This window comes from Protopterus annectens, chromosome 7.part1 (genome assembly GCF_019279795.1).
Source record: "Protopterus annectens isolate FY-2018-M chromosome 7.part1, PAN1.0, whole genome shotgun sequence".
Taxonomy (NCBI): Eukaryota; Metazoa; Chordata; order Ceratodontiformes; family Protopteridae; genus Protopterus; species Protopterus annectens.
The window spans coordinates 60,117,734-60,137,444 of NC_056740.1; positions in this window are offsets into that span (position 1 = coordinate 60,117,734).

Below are 19,711 nucleotides of genomic sequence, written 5' to 3' on the forward strand. Positions count from 1 at the left end.
GTACAACATCATCCTGATGTAAGGTATGAAGACTGAACCAGTTAAAGGATTGAGGAGCATTGTTGAAAGCCTTAGTTTTAAAGATGGTAAGGTTAGAGCATTCCTTAAGAAACTGATCTTTGGAGTTGTGGTTTATTAATCTCTGGACAAATATGGGATAATGGTCACTGAATGAATCTGGGAGGGTTCTGGGAGAACTGTATTGTTTAGGTTTTGAAACAAGGATCGAATATAGCAGTGAACCAGAAATTGAGATTTTGTTGGGTCAAGTATGGGAGATTATACATTGTGTAAATCCGTTGTGTAAATTCGTATAGGCTGATGCTATTTGAGGGATGTTTAGTTGAAAGGTGATGCCAATTTATGTTGCTATCACCAAGGACTGAAGTTTCATAGGATATGGAATTTGATATCCCTTTATGGATGTCTTTCAGGATAGGGATATTTTTATGTGGATGGATATACAGGGCAATGATGGATAGATTTTTATTGTTGTTTAGTTTCAGGTTAGTACCTCTGCAGACTGAAATGTAGATGGGACAGAGCATGTGGGAGAGAGAGCAAGGTGGTTTGAAAACTGGATGGCTACACCACCAGGTGTTTTGTTTAGTCTATAATTGCTTATAATATTATAGTCTGGAGAAAGAATTTCAGAATCGTTAATGTGTGGCTTAAGCCAGGTTTCAGTGAGGATGAAAATTTAAGGTGAGTAATGAGAGATCCGGGTGTAGAATTCTATTATTCTGTTAACCATACTTTGAATGTCGGTGGAGGAGATTTTTAGGTTTCTTGTGGATACAGATGTAGGAGAGGTAAAGGGGATAGGTAGAGATGAGTGATATGGGCTGAGATTATGGTTTACATCACCACATTGGGAAATAATTTGGCAATGTAAGTAATGTAAAGTGCATAATGGCAAGTTCATATTGGGCTTATATTTAGGCTTGAAAGAGTAGGCAGTAATGTAGAAAAATTTGTATTTGTAAAACAGGTAGGGTAATGAATTAAATAACTTGGATGCAGTTTTGTCTGAGTAGCACTGGCTGATAATGTGTATAGAATAGGCAAGTGTAGGGGACTTTAGAGTTTGTGAGTTAGGTGTTTTATAACATGTGAAATGTGACAGTAAAAGGAGTATAGGGGTACTTAGATATATGAGAATCATGTTCATTATATGTAAAGAAAATTATCAATAGTTATTTCTAGAAGATGAAAGTGGGTGATAAATTAAGGAGGATGGAGATAGAGTTAATTAAATTACAGGAAGTAATGATTTCACGATAGGTCTTGAAGTATAGGACATAGTGTAGGATGAAAAGGGTTACTGAAGAATTGGAGTGGGTATACATGCAGGTAGGGGAGTGATTTAGGTATTTATAGTAGGGTCTTATATACAGTGGATATAAAAAATTTACACACCCCTGTTAAAATTCCAGGTTTTTGTGATATAAAAAATGAAACCACAATAAATCATTTCAAAACTTTTCCCACCCTTAATGTGACCTATAATCTGTACAATTCAATTGAAAAACAAATCTGTTGGGGGGGGGGGGGGTATAAAAAATAAAAAATGTACACTACACTGGTCGCATAAGTTTGCACACCCTTAAACTAATACTTTGTTGTGTGTGCACGCCCTTAATTAAGGAGACTCTGATTAACCCCTAATAAAGTTCAGCTGTCCTAGTAGGATTTCCTGACATTTACTCAGTGGCCTGCTACAGCATAAGCCATTGTTCGCAGAGAGCTTACAAAGCATCAAAGGGATCTCATTGTTGAACGGTATCAGTCAGGAGAAGATACAACAAAAATTCCACAGCACTGGATATACCATGGAACACAGTGAATGCAGTCATCAAAAAATGGAGAAAATATGGGACAACAGTGACGTTGCAAAGAACTGGATGTCCCTCGAAAATTAATGAAAAGACAAGATGAAAACTGGTCAGGGAGGCTGCCAAGAGACCTACAGTAACACTGAAGAAGCTGCAAGAATTTCTGGCAAATACTGGTTGTGTACTACATGTGACAGCAATCTTCTGTATTCTCCATATGTCTGGACTATGAGGTAGGGTTGCAAGACAGAAGCCTTTTCTTACACAGAAAAACGTCCAGGCCTGACTAAAATGTGCAAAACAATACATCAAGTCTCCCAAAAGCATGTGGGAAAATGTGTTATGGTCTGATGAGACCAAGACTGGACTTTCTGGTCACAATTCCAAAAGGTATGTTTGGCGCAAAAACAACGCTTCACATCACCAAAAGAACACCATCCTCACGGTGAAGCATTGTGGTGGCAGTATCATGCTTTGAGGTTGCTTTTCTTCAGCTAGAACTGGGGCTTTAGTCAAGGTGGAGGGAATTATGAACAGTTCCAAATGCCAGTCACTTTTGGCCCAAAACCTTCAGGCATCTGCTAGAAAGCTGAAGATGAAGAGGAATTTCACCTTTCAACATAACAATAACCCCAAGCATGCATTCAAATCAACAGAAGAATGGCTTCACCAAAAGAAAATTAAAGTTTTGGAATGGCCCAGCCAGAGCCCAGACCTAAATCCAATAGAAAATCTGTGGGGTGACCTGAAGAGTGCTGTGCATAAGAGATGTCCTTGCGATCTGACAGATTTGGAGCATTTTTGCAAGGAAGAGTGGGCAAATATTACCAAGTCAAGATGTGTCATGCTGATAGACTCCTACCCAAGAAGACTAAATGCTGTAATTAAATCAAAAGGTGCTTCAACAAAGTATTAGTTTAAGTGTGTGAACACACAACAAAGTATTAGTTTAAGGGTGTGCACACTTATGCAACCAGCATATTGTATGTTTTTTTTATTTTTTATATTTTTTCCCCTAACAGACTTGTTTGTTTTTCAATTGAATTGTACTGGCTATAGGTCACATTAAAGGTGGGAAAAGTTTTGAAATGATTTATTGTGGTCTCATTTTTTATATGACAAAAACCTAGCATTTTAACAGGGGTGTGTAAACTTTTTATATACACTGTAGGTATAAATGTAGCTTTGGGGGGAGGGTTGGAATGGGGGGAAGGGAAGTGGATCAGAATGATTAGGTTCATTGGTTCATAGGTAGGTACTAGGCTATCTGCCTGAGGGCATTTATAAGCCTAGCCAGAGTGTGTTGGCTTTCGCTGCCCCATTGATTAATTAACCTATGAACCTATGAACTGATCCTCTGTCAAGTCAGAGCCAATGAAGTGATCCCAGGGGTGTATTTAATGTTACCCATCCACTCGTGAAGTTTTCTCTTGAAGAGTGTTAGTGAGGGGCTCTGCCTAATGTAGTTTGGAATTTTGTTCCAAAGCATGGGGAGACTCTGTGACAGGAATCTATCCCTCCAGCATGTTCTATTTATTGCTGTGGCGTGGTTTAGCTCACTAGAGCGCGTGGCTCACAGTGACTTGGATTTCTTTAGGTGGAGCATGTCCATCAATTCTGAGTTGGACATGGCTTTGTAAGTCAGGCAGAGATCACCTCTGAGTAAGCGATATGCCACTGAGTACAGCCAGAGTTTTTTCAGTCAGGCTGCATAGGACATATGTTTGAGGCCAGTAATTCTCTTGGTGAGATACTTTTGTGGTCTCTCCAGCTGTTGGAAGTGTCATGTGAGGTACATCCCAAATAGGGCATTGTACTTTATGACGGGTCTAATGAGTGACGAGTAGAGGGGCACTATAACCTCTTTATTTCTAGATGCGAATCCTTTAGTAATTAGATGTGCCACATAGAAGGATTTCCTAACTACTTTGGCAATATGACTGTCAAAGGAGAGATTATTATCTACCTGGGTCCCCAGATCTCTTACTACCTCTTCTGTATTAAGGGGGCTGCCATCTATGTGGTAATACGTGGGTGTTTTGTTTTTCCCATATGGGATGACTATGCATTTTTTGGCATTTTAGTTTGAGGCCATGACTTTGACACCAGGTGTCCGTCTCAGTAAGGCCCTTTTGGAGGATGTCCGTGTCAGCCAGAAAGTCAATTATGGCTGCCAGTTTGCAGTCATCGATGAACTTGGTTAGCCATAGTCCTCCTGTGTTTGTATGTACTTCTGAGAATTATATGCTGAACAGTAGGGGTCCAAGGACCGAGCTTTGTGGGACACCACTTGAGACTGGTTTAGAGTCAGACCTGGAGCCCGCTATTCTTACCGTGTGAGTTCTGTCTGTAAGCCAGTTGGCAACCCATCTCATGACGTAGGGGTTTATGTTCAGGCTGGTGAGTTTTTCTGTAATACCCGAGTGGGGAATGGTGTTGAAAGCCTTGATGAGGTCAAGGTAGGCTGTGTGAACAACCTTTTCCTCGTCTATGGCCTTGGTGACTGTCTCGAAGAAGTCAACCAGGTTTAGTAGGCATGATCTGCCCTTAACAAAGCCGAACTGGGTCGGGTCAAGAGTTTGGAGGTTCCCAATATCTTTGTTAATGAGTTCCATGATGATGCGCTCCATAGCCTTACAGACCAGGCTAGTCAGGCTTATGGGGCGATAGTTACCAGGGTCAGTTGTGTCCCCTTCTTTGTGGAGTGGAATAACCGTTGCTGTATGCCATTCTATGGGCATGTAGCCTGAGGAGAGGCTGTGGTTGAACAGTGTATTTAGATGGGGGGTTAGTTAGTTCTGTAGTTCATGCAAGATGCAGCCTGGGACACCATCTGGCCCCATTGATGCTGTGTTTTTGGCTTTTGAAAGGGCTATTTTCACCTGGGCGTCTGTGATTTATGGGACACTACATTTTTCCGGTATTGTTGTGGGCCCTTTTGGGGGTGAGAGGGGGATGAAGTTTGCACTGAATCTATCTGCCAGGATGTTGGCAGTATCAGTAGGTTCAGTATATTTTGTGCTATTTTGCACTAGTGCATAACTGTGAGTTGCCACTTAAATTCTTAACATAGCTAAAGAAGGCATTGTGGTTATCTTTTGAATCCTTAGCTATCTTTTTTTGAAGTTAGCCTTGGATGATTTTATGAGGGACCTTAGTTTCTTGCTGATACTGATCAGGGATGTCTTTCCTTCTTGGGATTTGCTTTTTTTCTGAACTAGTTTCCTCCTTCTGTTGTATAGCCTGTTTATGGCAGGGGGTCACCAGACTGGTTTCCTTCTCTTAGAGGAGTGAGTCTTGGTTTTGCTAGGGATGGCATGATCCATGCATCCTTGTAGGTGCTCATAGAATGCATTTGTAAAGGTTTCTGCATCTTGGGCAGCATTATCCTTTAGCGTGGGGGCTGTGAAACTTACCGCCTCTGTCTTAAGTAAGGTGAAGTTTGCTTTAGAATTTTTTTTACTGTGGTTTCCTTAGTTGGGGGTGGTGGTGGGGTGTAGACATCCAGAGTGATTAGTTTATGGTCTGATCTAACCAGTGACGGGTTGACCTCTGGTGTGGAACACCTGTCGCCCATGTTTGTGATGAACAGGTCCAATATGTTTTCAGCTCTGGTAGGGGAGTTTACAAGCTGATCCAGGGCATTTGAGTTGATGAACTCCAGGAAGCGCTGGGCCTGGGAGTTTGTACTCGAGTAGTTTTCCCAGTTAATGGTAGGGTAATTGAAATCACCCAATATCAGGGTGTTTGGTAGGACCTTCATGTTTTCCAGTGTCTCCAGAAAGGTGGAGTGGTGGTCCTGGGTCATGGAGGTTGATCTGTAGCAGGCCACAATTTGCATTGCAGATTTGCCAGATGTTAGTTGCACATGGAGGATCTCAGAGTTATCATGCTGTGCCACTAACCTGGAGGTGTAGGTATCCTTGATGAATATGGATACACCCCCTCCTTTTGTGTTTCAGTCCGTGTTCTGTGGCCGAAATGTGTGGTACGAGTTGTAGCCCAGTAGTGCTGGGGTGTTCTCTGGTCCCTTGAACCAGGTTTCTGCTACTGCACAGATGTCGACATTCTCCACACTGAGGAGTGCTTCGAGCACGTGCATTTTGAGATTTAAACTCCTGGCATTGAGTAGCATAACCCTCAGATTTTGTTAATTGTGCTGTTTACGGAGGTGAGTTTGACTTTTGAGCCTTGCCTAAAAAAGGCACTATGGGGGCAGCAAGAGCCTTGGCCACTATTCGAAAGCCTAGGGTTGACAGGTGCAAGCTGTCTCTTGTGAAGCAACGCGGCTTGTCGAGCATGTCGTCCCAGGCTGACAGACACTGGATCCCCTTTGAATGACACCAGAAGCTTAGCCAATTGTTGAAATTGATCATTGTTTCTTTTTACTGAGGTATCATTCTTGGTGAGGGCAGGATGCTACTCAGGATCAGGGTCATACCAGCCTGGGCTACATGATCAGAGAGCTCTTCCATGTCTCTTTTCATGTAGTCCAGGGAGGTACGTCTCAGGTCATTCACACCAACATGAACAATGATAGTGTCATATTTGTACTTGTTCTGGAGTGACCTGAGTGCTTGTGTTATGTGGCAGATTCTGGCTCCCAACAGGCAGCTAACAGTAACCTTCTGCTTGTCCAGCCTAGTGAGTGGGACATCAGTGTGCCTGACTATAGAGTCACCTGTTAAGTATGTTATTTTGCCTTAAGGGCTGTGATTGTGTGGCACACTGATTTTGTGTTTTATGTGTTGTCTGGTTTGTGACAAGAGGTGCAGGTTGCTTGGGTGTCTGCTTTGGAGGTCTGTGATGCTTTTGCAGGTTTTTTTTAGGGCCTCTGAGTATGATTTTGTGTACTTATGATTATTTTTTGCCAGTGCTGGTTTAGTAGGTCTATGTGTGGCTGGAGGTGTGGTGCAAGTATTAACCTTCTCCTCTTAACTGTCTGTTCCAGTCTTGGGTGGAGACAGCTTAATTTCCAGTTTGGCTGTATAATTGCATCTCTCGCATATGTTAGTGTTTTGTGGTAGGAGGAGAGGGTTGTCTGTGTACATGAGGCAGTTGTAACATTGCCTCAGGATACCCAGATTCACCAGCTGAACTGCAGAGTACACCTGAAATTGCCCTTTGGTCATGCCTGAATAGTAAGGTGAGCTGCTTAGTCACTTGGTTGGTGAGGGGTGAATAAAAAGCCTTGCCCTGCTGTGCAATCAATTGTCAGGGTATATTAGTGCTTGCTATTAGGTCTGAGCAAGTGCCTGGCTGTAGGATGCTTTTTGAGTGCTTAGGTTGAGAGTTAGACTAGTTTCAAGGGAAAACCTGAAGAGGAGACTTAGTGGAGCCGGGAATAATTTAACCCTAGCTAACCGGCACTGCCCGGCGCACAAAACCGTGCAAATGTGGTTTTTATAGCAGGGAAATGAAAGAGATAGAAATTAGCCCAAAATGGCCAATACACTACTAACTTCTGGGCTGGAACCACTCCTCCAGGGACAGATAGGCTGCTCAAAGCTCCCCTCTCTCACAGGTGAACAGAGAAACTTCCTTCTATCCCATATGGTATGGGCAACTCAGAAACTTGTAACACAGCCTTGAATTCAGCACTAGCCTGAAAACTGGACTATACTAGCTTAGAAAGGCAGGAAACAAGGAATTTTTTTTTTTGTTTTTTGAAAAGATAAGGCAAAAACAGTAAAAAATACACTTAAAACAGCTTTAAATGATTACAAACAATCAGAAAAAGCTATCACACTTTAGTGTGTAGCCTACAACAGTAAAACAAATTATTTAAACAAAAAAAGATTTTTTAAAAGTGCAGGCAGTCAATTAAGTACAATATGTGAAAAAAAAGGGTCTATAGTAGAACACCGAATATTTAAAATGTCGACTGTTCTAATATCAAAACGTTTTCAGCAAGCTGAAAATATCGAAGAAACAGAAAACTGATTTTTTTCCTAGGGAAAGAATTCAGTTGTCCGTTTCTGTTGCTTCGGTATTTTCAGAGCTCTGGTGGAAAGTTACGAGTCAGGTTAAGGTAAGTGTGTGATTGAGTGCGGGTTAGGTTAGTTAGGGTTAGGGTGCGGGTTAGGTATGTGTGCGATTGTGTGGACATGAGGTTTAGGACGGGTTAGGTGAGTTAGGGTTAGGGCATGGGTTAGGTATGTGTGAAATTGTGTGGACGTGAGGGTTAGGGCAGGTAAGGTGAGTTAGGGTTAGGGCGCAGGTCAGGTAAGTGTGCGATTGTGTGGACGTGAGTGTTAGTGTGGGGTAGGTGAGTTAGGGTTAGGGTGCGGGTGAGGTGAGTGTGCGATAGTGAGGGACCTTAGGGTTAGGGTTTGGGTTAAGGTAAGTGGATAGTTAGTGGTGTGTGTATAGTTTAATGTAGGGTTAGGTGTAAGGGTTTAGGTGTATGTGTGTGGATTGCTGTTTGTTTAATGTGCTTATGTTGTGTGTATGTGTTTTGGAACAGCAATTTTTTTCCCTAGGAAAAAAATTTGCTGTTCTAAATGTTCGATGTTTAGTATTTTCGATTGGTAGGGTTCGATATTAGAACACTCGACATTTTGAATGTTCGGTGTTCTAATATAGACCCGAAAAAAAAAAAAAACTTTTGAATCACAATAAACGCTGGAAAATCAGTGTTTAGGAGGAAAACAGTTAAGTACAGCAAGAAAGCACAGAAAACTGATACTTAATCACTCCAAAGTCTCTCTTCTAAGCTAGAAGGCTTGTATCAGTTTAAGGCGTTCTAGTGCTTCCCAGTAGGTTAGTTACAGGAAAGATGGGAAACAAGTACAGATGTGGTCTTTTAAACCAGAAAGTTGAAAGAGATGGACAAACTGTCCAAATGGTCAATAAACTGCAATTTCTGGGCCAAGAACCACTCCTCTTGTTGTAGACAGGCTACCTAGTGCTTAACACTCCCACTGTTAAGCTAGAAGGCTTTCCTCCAGCACAGAAAGGCTTGTGGGGCTCAGAAGCTTATCAACAGTCCTAGATACAGTAACTCTGTATCTGGACTAGGCTAGTTACAAGAAAGGTGGGAAACAAGCGTAAATGTAGCTTTTAAACCAGAAAGTTGAAAGAGGTGGAAAAAAACTGCCCAAACGGCCAGTAGCTACAGTTTCTGGGCCAGGAACCACTCCTCTTGTGGTAGATAGGCTTCCTAATGCTTACCACTCCCACTGATAAGCTAGAAGGCTTCCCTCCAACACAGAAAGGCTTGGGGGGGCTCAGAAGCTTACTAACAATCCTGGATACAGAAACTCTGTAACCGGCCTAGGTTAGTTATAGGAAAGGCGGGAAGCAGGCGCAAGTGCGGCTTTCAAACCAGAAAGTTGAAAGAGATGGAAAAAAACTGCTCAAACAGCCAATAGCTACAATTTCTGGGCCAGGGATCACTCCTCTTGTGGTAAATAGGCTACCTAATGCTTACCACTCCGACTGATAAGCTAGAAGGCTTCCCTCCAACACAGAAAGGCTTGGGAGCTCAGAAGCTTACAAAGAGTCCTGGATACAGCAAATCTGTACCTGGACTAGTCTAGTAACAGGAAAGGCAGGAAACAAGTGCAAACACAGTCTTATAAATCAGAAGGTTGAAAGAGATGGAAAAGCTTCCCAAACGGCCAATAAACTATAATTTCTGGGCCAGAAACCACTCCTCCTGTGGTACATAGGTTACCTAATGCTTACCACTCCCACTGATAAGCTAGAAGGCTTCTCTCCAACACAGACGGGCTTGGAGGGCGCGGAAGCTTACCAACAGTCCTGGATACAGCAAATCTGTACCTGGACTACACTAGTTACAGGAAAGGCGGGGACCAAATGCAAACACAGGCTTTTAAACCAGAAAGTAGAAAGATATGGAAAAACTGCCCAAATGGCCAATGAACTACAATTTCTGGGCCAAAACCCACTCTTCCCGTGGTAGATAGGCTACCTAGTGCTTAACACTCCCACTGAAAAGCTAGAAGGTTTCCCTTCAACACAGAAAGGCTTGGGGGGGGGGGGGGCTCAGAAGCTTACCAACAGTCCTGGATACAGCAAGTTTGTATCTGGACTAGACTAATTACAGGAAAGGCAAGAAACAAGCTTAGAATTTTTCTTTTCTTTTTTTTTTTTTTTATACAGAAAAGCAGCTAAAACAGCAATAAATACAATTCAAATTGCAGTGCAGGCTAGCACACTTGAGTGTGTAGCAATATTACGGCAAATACAGTTTAAAATAAATGCAATTAAATTAACAAATGACTAAAAAACAAGTGCAGAAGGGAGTAAATTAGTAGGCTACTAACAAGCAGTAATACGTGCAGAGTAAGAGCGACTGAACAGATAGCACGCAGAACAGCAACTAAAACAGTTACAGTAAGAGCAGCTGAATAAAGTATGTATATATTTTATTATTTATTTTTTTTTTTTGAGGGAGGGAACAGAGCAGGATTAAGAGGCTACAGGGATTGTCTTTCCCAAATGCTCTCTTTGTACACAGTAGGAGTGCCTGAAATCAGAATATGATCTCACTGCACTCAGTTGGGTGAGCAAATGAGATGGGCCCAAAAGGAGTATCCAAATACAAATTTACAAGAGGGGGAATTTCAAAGCCACCAACATCAACACCAGAACGAGAACAGGGAGGGTGGGTAGGGAAATAACTGCAGAGACACAGCCACAACTTTCAGTTGAGTTCATATTCAGTGAGAAACACAAATAAATAAAATGCAGAACTATATGAAAAAGAACAGATACAATTGTACTTAAATTCACTTATACGTCCAGTTGATTTCAGGTAGATCTTAGCCGGAGCAAAGCTTAGATAATAAGCAGAAATAACCCAAACTGTACCACTTATATAAGGCAGGGCAGGATATCAGTGATGACATGAAACTACCTTCCCCCCACTGCTATCAATGGCTACATTGAAATTCTAACAAGTACTCTGTAGAGACATAGCCACAACTTTCAGTTGAATTAATATTCAGTGAGAAAAACAAATAAATAAATTAAATGCAGAACTATATGAAAAAGAAAGGATAAAAGTGTACTTAAATTCACTTATAGATCCAGTTGATTTCAGGTAGATCTTAGCCGGAGCAAAGCTCAGATAATAAGCAGAAATAACCCAAAATGTACCACATATATAAGGCAGGACAGGATATCAGTGATGGGGTGAAACTATCCTCCACTGCTATCAATGGCTACACAGAGATTCTAACAAGTACTCTGTAGCGACACAGCCACAACATTCAGTTGAGTTAATATTCAGTGAGAAACACATAAATAACTTAAATGCACAACTATATGAAAAAGAACCGATAAAAGTGTACTTAAATTCACTTATACGTCCACTTGATTTCAGGTAGATCTTAGCCGGAGCAAAGCTCAGATAATACACAGAAATAACCCAAAATGCACCACTTATATAAGGCAGGGCAGGATATCAGTGATGAGGTGACTACCCCCCTGCTATCAATGGCTACACAGAAATTCTAACAATTACTCTGTAGAGACACAGCCACAACTTCCAGTTGAGTTAATATTCAGTGCAACTGTACAGACACAGCCACAACTTTCACTTGAGTTAATATTCAGTAAGAAGTACAAATAAATAAATGAAATGCAGAACTATATGCAAAAGAACAGATAAAAGTGTACTTAAATTAACTTATATGTCCAGTTGATTTCAGGTAGATCTTAGCCGGACCAAAGCTCATGACATAATAATCAGAAGAGCACACACATTGCAACAAAAACCTTTTTAAAAATCTACTGATTTTAAAACAAATTGAAACTGGTTATACAATAACAAACTTACAGTAAATACCTCATTATAATAATACTGTTTGGGATACAGCAATACATACAGTGGATATAAAAAATTTACACAACCCTGTTAAAATGCCAGGTTTTTGTGATATAAAAAAATAAGACCACAATAAGTCATTTCAAAACTTTTCCCACCTTTAATATGACCAATTCAATTGAAAAACAAACAAATGTGTTAGTGGAAAAAATATAAAAAATAAAACGCGTACAATAAGCTGGTTGCATAAGTGTGCACACCCTTAAACTAGTACTTTGTTGAAGCACCTTTTGATTTAATTACAGCATTTTTATATCCACTGTATGTATGTATATATGTATATATATATATATATATATATATATATATATATATATATATATATATATATATATATATATATGTGTGCTTTGTGTGTGTGTGTGTGTGTGTGTGTGTGTGTGTGTGTGTATATATATATATATATATATATATATATATATATATATATATATATATATATGTTTGTGTGTGTGTGTGTGTGTGTGTGTGTGTGTGTGTGTGTGTATATATATATATATATATATATATATATATATATATATATATATATATATATATATATACATATTCACTTTTGAAGCTCAAAATACTGAAATATTGAAATTCTGTGTTTTGAGCCCATAAAGTGGAATCCTGAAAAGAGAAAACCTCAGAAGTGTGAAATTCAAAACCTCGAATACTGGAGGTTTTGAATTTCGTGCTTCTGAAGTTTCACTGTGGTTATGGATTCAGGTAAGTGTGTGTGTGTTAAGGGTTTTGGGTAGTGGCTGTGGTGTGTGTTAGTGTGTTTTGTTGCTGTGATGTGTGTGTGCGAGGAGAATGTAGCTTGTCTGGTGGTGTTGTGCGTGTGTTTGTATATAGTGCGACCTCGGAGTTAGAATATTTAAGTAGGGGGGTGTGTGAGGGGAGAGCTTGTGTTTGTGTGCAGGGAGGAAGGTGTGTGTGTACAGTAGAAGCGCGAAATTCAAAATTGCCGGGTTGCGAGATTTTGAATTTCGCACGACTGAGTTTTTGTTGTTTAAAGGTTTCGACTTTATAGCCTCTGATCATCAGAAAATTTGGACCGAGCACCATTGTCTGCCGTGCGTGCCTCGTTTTTCTTAATGTGTTATTAAAACCATATTATACATGGTAACCTCAAGACAACCAGACATTATATCACCTGTATTTAAAGCACCAAGTAAGACCTCTAATTGAATACTGTGTTGCATTTTCCATTTGTACTCTGATGTCCATATGGTAGAGTGAAATCAAAAATACTGTACAAAAAAATCAGGTGTAAAACTGATATGCTATATACATTTAGCTTACTTGATGCTGTATCCAGTGTTGTGAAGAGTGCTCCAGAGTGCCTTATCTTAGCCTTTTAAGGCTTAAAAAATTAAATATAGGTGGCACTGTGGGATAAAAAATCATCTCATGAATCTACTCCAGCAGAAAAAATAACTATGTGCCAGAAGCTGATAGCTACATCTGTTAAGGAAAATTTCTTCCATAACAGATGATGGTTTTATGGAATATACTGCCATCTAGGAAAGGATGGTCTGATGGTTTAAGTATGTTCAAGTTTCATACAGATTTGTTGTTTGATAAGGGAATTCATTAACTGGTCTTAGCAGGATGCAGACTCCAGGATAACATCAACTGATGTTTGCGAGTCTTTTACATAATTGTTTTCTTTTACTTTCTATTTCTTTATTTAATTTTCTTTACTTTGAATGTGATATATTTAATTTTTATTTATTTTATCTATGTATGAGTGGTATTTTTAGTCAAGTTGTATGGAAATTGTTTGACAGGACTGTTTTTTTTCTTCTGTGTTAGTGACTGATAATATAGTTGTCTTGTGCTGTGGCTTACATAAATGTAAATGTCATCTCATACTTTTATCATGTCAATTTTATACCTATATCTCGTCTGTTCTCTAAACTTTGGGAATCCCTATTTCCACAACTAAAAGTTCTTGTTTCCTATTCAGAATTTAGGCCACGATTAAAATCATTGCTCCAAAAGCAAACTGTCCCCCGGATTCTCAAAAGCTTGCACGGAGTGCAAAATCAGTGCAGGAGCTCTAGCAGGCAATATGTCTGCCATGCAATCCAGGAACAGCTTGCAGGGGCGTGCATGAGAGCTCCTGCACCAATCCTGCATGGATGAAGCCCTTGTATGCAAATCACCCCATTTGCAGGAGAAATTCATGCAAATGAGGTGATTTTGCAGTCCAGGAAGCTTGCCACCCTCCATGCAGGACTAGTGCAATCAGCAGAAATGTACTCGGTTAGTACATTTCTGCAACATCCAAAATGGAGCTATGACAGCACCAATTAAAGGCTGCATATCATGTAGTAAGCATGCCAATGGCCAAGTATAAGGCCATTGGCATTGCAAGCAATGCAGAAGTTAAGAAAATCAACTTTTATTTTTTTTTAGCCGATCATGGCTGTTTAAGCATAGGGCAGTGGCGCTCAAATGGCATCAGGTGGAAAATAACAAAATGAACGTCTCTTCCACCAAATAGCAGAATACCCTGGGGTAGTGGGTGCTACAGACTGCATGCACATATGAATCAAAGCACCACCCGGTGAACAGGGTAGGGCGTACATCAACCACAGGGGCATCCCCTCCATCAACTGGCAGGTCATATGTGATGCCCAGGGCATTATAATAAATGTGTGTGCTGGCTGCCCTGGAAGCTATGATGATTCCCACATATGGCATCTGATGCAGCTGTACCAGAGATTTGCCACTGGGGACATCCCCTACGTTCACCTAGTGGGGGATGCTGGGTACACACTGGAGCCGTGGCTGATGACACCCATCAGAATTGCACACACATTTGAACAACAGCACCATAATGAGGCACACGCATAGGCCAGACATATAATAGAGTATGTGTTTGGGATGCTCAGGTCATGGTTCCAGTGTCTGAACACATCAGGTGGAGCCTTGTAGTATTCACCAGCTACATGTACCCAAATTGTTATGGTATGTGTGATGCTACACAATATGATCCTGCGGAAACGGCTGCAGCAGGAATAGCATGGGGCAGGGCCACACAGCCCCCCACCAATGCCAAGGCCTGCACAGGCACAGTGTGACCCAGAGGAGGAACAACCTGAGCCTGCCCCAGTAGGCAGAAGGAGGTGTGCCCAGTATACCCTGGCCTTGGCAAAGAGGCAATGCATAGCACATGCACTAACACAGTAGGGACCCAGGGAATAACACTTCTCTCTGACTCGCACATACAGTAAAATGGATGCCAAACATGACACTACTTGTGCTCAGCCATGTATAAGGTGTGTACTATGTGCATCTGACATAGGCAGCCCACCAGCACCATCCGCAAATCTGGCACATCCCCAAGGTAAGTCAATCAACCTACCAATTGTCAAATGGAGTAGAATGTGTCGTTACCTGTAGCTATGGTATGGATGTGAGAATGCAAAGGAATTGGGTGGCTGAATGTTATGGCAGCAGACAGTAGACACCCATAGTGGCACCATGACATCTGTAACACATACTGGAGTCACCACAGTAGCCAGTACTATACAGGGTGACAAAACCCACTGCAGGAAATGTGCTGACTGACATGTGTGTCCATATGACCCACACATGCCAGTCAGGATGGTTTACATACCTAACAACAGTCTCAGCCAGCAGGACAGGTGTAGACAAACCCAAACAGAGCTTGTGCCATGGACCCAGAATGATGGCTATGGTTAACATTCCCTCCAGGCCTGCACAGACAGACCACAGCAGGGCAGTCAGTGGGATGTTATTTCTGAAGGGTAGGAAGTCAGACGATAATATGTAGGGCAACCAAAGATCTGTAGTACACTGGTATGCCTCTAGTCAGCATGATAGTTAGCAATACAGAATGAAATGGAGTACCTGACATAACAGTACAGTCATAGCAAATGTGTACAAGTGTCACGTGTGCCCACCCCATCCTACATAGTAATGTAATAACAGTCAGGTGTGGCCCCCCCCAACCTTGTGTAGAAATGTAGAAATAGTCAGGTGTGCCCCCCCCCATCCTATGTAATAACAGTCTGGTGTGCCCCCCCACTCCTCTGTAGAAATGCAGAAACACTCAGGTGTGCCCCCCCCCCCCGCTATGCAGAAATGTAGTAACAGTCAAAGTCAAATGATTGATGGATACCCTGCAGACACAGCATGCTACCTGTCGGTGTACCACACAAAGATCAGCACTGCAGCACAAACTAACTGTACATGGTCCACACATTCAATGCAGACAGCCATACTGGGCATGCTCACACACTTGGAGAAATGAAGGCAAAATCAGTCAACAACATACTGAAAGGTCATACTGGGCATGCTCACACACTTAAACACATGAAGGCCATGTCTGCAAACACCAGTGGACCAGACACATCTGGCAGTTGCAGTTGTTAGTGCAGACATTCATCAGTATGCACCACTCATGCCTTGCACACACAGTGGATAGGAATACAGACATATATGTCAGGACAACACACTATAATAAGCCAAAGGTAGACATACATAGATGTGTGGAAGAGGGTGACTGTGACAAGGAGGCATCCAGGCCTGTCCCACCCAGCACACAGCCAAAAGACCCCAAACACATGAGGTGCAGATGTCACTCACTGCAGATACTAGCCACCAGTATCTGTCAGCATTACAGACTATGTGGTGCATGTGCCAGCTCTGCAAAATGACTGTACAAGGAAGTAGTCATCTAGCAGCTGTATACACGTACCTGTGAAATTTGACCCCGTGTGTTCCCGCATGTGGCGTGTTAACCCCTAGATGAATGGGTTATGGCCCATGCACACACTGCCCTCCCCATAGCCCTACTATGACAAGCCTACTGAGGTCATCCAGTTTGAGATACACCTTTGGGAAAGTTGTAGCCCAGTAATGTCTGTGGTGTGTCCCATAATTGCATACTGCTATAGTATGATAAACTAGTTAGATAGGAGTTCTAACCCCAGACTTGGCAACTGTTTATGTGCGTGTTTGTCTGACTGTGTTGGGAGCAATGCTGTTTAGGCTAGTCACACTCCCTACAATTTACATGTTCAACCGTTGCAAGGCTGCTGATGTCATCCACCTAGTAACACACCTCTGGGAAGCTGTAACCCAGTAATCTCTGTAGTGTGTCCTGTAACTGCGTAACACTGTAGTGTGATAAACTAGTTAGGTAGGAGTACTATTCCCAGACATGGCAACTGTGTGTGTCTGTCTGCGTAGAGAGCAATGCTTTTTAGGCTAGTCACACTCCCTACAATTCAAATGCTCAACCTTTGCAAGGCTGCTGATGTCGTCCACCTAGTTATACACCTCTGGAAAGCTGTAACCCTGTAATCTCCATCATACGTCCTGTAACTGTGTACTGTTGTAGTATGATAAACTATTTAGATCGGAGTTCTATTCTCATGCATGGCAAGTGTGGATATGTGTGTGTCTGTTTCTTTGTCAGTGTAGGGAGCAATGCTTTTGAGTCCATTTACAGATACTACAACCTCCAATGGTCCACTTTGACAAGTGTGCCAATGTCATCAACTGTGAAATACACCTTTGGGGAAGGTATAGGCCAGTAATTTCTGTGGTGCATGCCATAACTGTGTACTGCTGAAGTGTGATAAACTAGTTAAGTAGGAGTTAACCCCAGCCTTGGCAACTGTGTGTGTGTGTCGGTCTGACTCTGTCTGTGTAGAAGGCAATGCTTTTTAGGGTAGGCACACCCCCTACAATTTGAATGCTCTACCTTGGTAAGACTGCTGATGTCATCCACCACGAAATACACCTCTGGGAAGGCTGTAGCCTAGCAGTCTCTGTAGTGTGTCCTGTAACTGCGTACTGCTGTAGTGTGATAAACTAGTTAGATAGGAATTCTATTCCATACATGGCAAGTGTGGATGTATGTGTGTTTGTGTGCGTGCGTGTTCCTTTGTCAGTGTAGGGAGCAATGCTTTTGAGTCCATTTACAGACACTACAACCTCCAATGGTCCACTTTGACAAGTGTGCCGATGTCATCAATTGTGAAATACACCTTTGGAGAAAGTATAGGCCAGTAATTTCTGTGGTGCATGCCATAACTGTGTACTGCTGTAGTGTGAGACACTAGTTACTAGGAGTTCTAACCCCAGCATTGCCAACTGTGTGTGTGTCGATCTGACTCTGTCTGTATAGAAAGCAATGCTTTTTAGGGTAGGCACACCCCCTACAACTGAAATGCTCTACCTTGGTAAGGCTGCTGATGTCATCCACCCTGAAATACACCTTTGGGAAGGTTGTAGTCCAATAATCTCCATAGTGCATGCCATAACTGCATACTGCTGTAGTGTGATTCAGAACTCTGGTAGGGTTCTATATCCACCCATGTGCAGATGTTTTGTGTTTGTTTCAATGCCTGTGTAGGGAGCTATGCATTAGAGGCTAGTCACACTCAGTACATTTCAAATGCCGTACTTTGGCAACCCGCTGATGTCAGCCAATGTGTTATACACCTTTGGGGAAGGAGTCCTACAGTAACCCCAGTGGTGTGTCTTATAACAGCTCCATGCTGTAGTGTGTTATAGAGGTCTGTTAGGGGTTCTATACCCACACATGTTGGTTGTGGATGTTTTGTGTGTGTGTTCCACTGTCTGTGTAGGGAGCAATGTATTTTAGGCTAGTCACACTCAGTACATGTGAAATGCCCTACTTTGGCAATCCTGCTGATGTCAGCCAATGTGATATACACCTTTGGGGAAGGAGTACTGCAGTAATCACTGTGGCGTGTACTATAACTGCATAGTGTTGTAGTGTAATAAAATAGTTAGGTAGGGGTTCTACTCCCAGACATGACAGGTGTGTGTGTGTGTGTTTGTACCTTGTATCCTGTGTGGAGGTGAGTGTGCGTGTGTGACACCTGGGCCCAATGTGTAGTAGGTTTTGCACATTTCTTTTATGGTGGCCCTAGTACATATCACAATGTCCATTGTACAGGGATAACAGCTGTGAAATAGCAGAGAAGCTGGGGTGCATATCCATACCAATACATGTGACATCAAGGCCAGGTAATCACAGTTAGCAACCCCAGTATTACCCATAGCACACTTTCAAGCCATGTCTCATGCACACACACATACCAAGGCAACAGCCAATATGTGTGTATTACACTGCATAGTGGCGACTGATAGTAACTATGGTGTGAATGCAGTGGCCTACCGAGGGCATGGCACCCTGTCCATCAGTACGATAGGCACATAATTGGAGACAGTGCGCCTTCAGTATGTTTTCCACTGGATCCCTGCAACAACTGTGGTTCCATCAAATGTGATCCACAAAGGACATATCATACCTTACACACATGCCCTGTATGGACAGATGCCGCTGACACCATGGAATACATGTAGCATGCTATCAATGTAGGTGCAGGGTCAACCTGCTGTCCATTACCTGGCCCCGCCATGAGGGCAGGACTGTCACATCTGATGATAGCATTCTGTGTATACAACATGGGCCAGACAAACCAGGTACACTTCTACATGCCACTGTACATGAAAGTGGGACGTGTGCACATTCCAAACACCATCCATGTCATGGCATATAGAACACATACATGGCAAGCATTGTACAGCACTGACCACTCACAATAGTAACCCAGGTGACTGGATGGTGACTACTATACCCACCTGTGTGGGTCATTCCAGACACTAAACCCCTTAGCTATAATGCAGACCATTCTCATGTGGTCTGATGCCAAGGTATACCCCTCACCTAGCCTTATACAGTCGTCTGGCACCATCAACCACTACACACCCATGAAGCAATGCACACATGCACACCAGTACTAGCACCCTGTGTCTGTGTGTGTGGTGTATGATGCTTTTGACCACATTCATACCCAGTACCATCCCCATTGGCATACTGAAGCATGCTCTCCAATGTCAGACACCGTTGCATACCCTTTGACCATAGAACCCCAGGATAACCCCTGTTGGCCAATTGATACTTATGCATTACTGTATTGTGGCAAAGAAACTGGTTAGGAAGTGCATTCATTAC